This window comes from Micropterus dolomieu, linkage group LG09 (genome assembly GCF_021292245.1).
Source record: "Micropterus dolomieu isolate WLL.071019.BEF.003 ecotype Adirondacks linkage group LG09, ASM2129224v1, whole genome shotgun sequence".
Lineage (NCBI taxonomy): Eukaryota > Metazoa > Chordata > Actinopteri > Centrarchiformes > Centrarchidae > Micropterus > Micropterus dolomieu.
The window spans coordinates 23,997,409-23,998,367 of record NC_060158.1 but is presented as its reverse complement, the minus strand read 5'-3'; positions in this window follow the sequence as shown (position 1 = coordinate 23,998,367).

Here is a 959-nt window from a genome sequence, read left to right as displayed (position 1 = left end):
TAGCTGTTTCTTCTTCTTTAACTGGGTGGCTAGTTGTAGCTTCACATTTGCTGCATAGATGTGAAAGTAGTATTACTTTCTAACTCTCTGTAAATAAGCTTACTTCCCAAAAGTACTTACAAGAACCCCCCCCCCCCCCCCCCCACACACACACATATTATATAAATATCACTGATGTTGCTAAAGCTGTAGATAGAACTTATCATAGTCATCTCTATCTTTATTGTATTAGTCACTGAACCATCTTTTCCTCCAGTGTGAGGTCACGGAGGACGTCCCAAGGGCCTCACCGGGTTTTTGTTCCTCACTCCCCCATGGACCTTGAACTGGGTCACCGGGTCAGGATCATGCTGCCATATGGACGGATCAGCACAGGAACTATTCGTTTCCTTGGCCACCTGCAGGGGGAGGCAGATCTCCACCTTGGGGTGGAGCTGCAGACACCTGATCATGGGCTGCATGATGGCAGCCACAAGGGATACCACTACTTTGAATGGTAACTGATCTCATTTTCTTACTGTGTGAACACACGCAACATGTAGCTCTTAATGTGTCTCAGTGTGTGCAACCTGACATTCAGTGCTGCATTGGGATTTATTGTGTCCACCAATGTGTAACTCAGCACTGGGAACATTTCACTACTTTTTGAAAAGACAGTTCAAATGCTTCCTCCAAACCCTATATTATTGTGTGACCTTGCAATGCTCTAGCAGGAAAATCTGTTATTAAAATAAGATTCCCAAATCCTAACCACATAAAATTACATTAAAGTGCGTCTGAATGCATCACACTGCAGTCCTTCTGTATTTTAACAGCCTAACAATGCCTCCAGACATACTTCCTTATGGCTGAGCCTAATATGCAAATCTCAGGTCTGAGGTAAACTTGTCAGGCATTTACGTGAACTTGCTTGCACCAATGACGCATTTGACTCACTGTTGTTGGAAATGGGTTTCCTT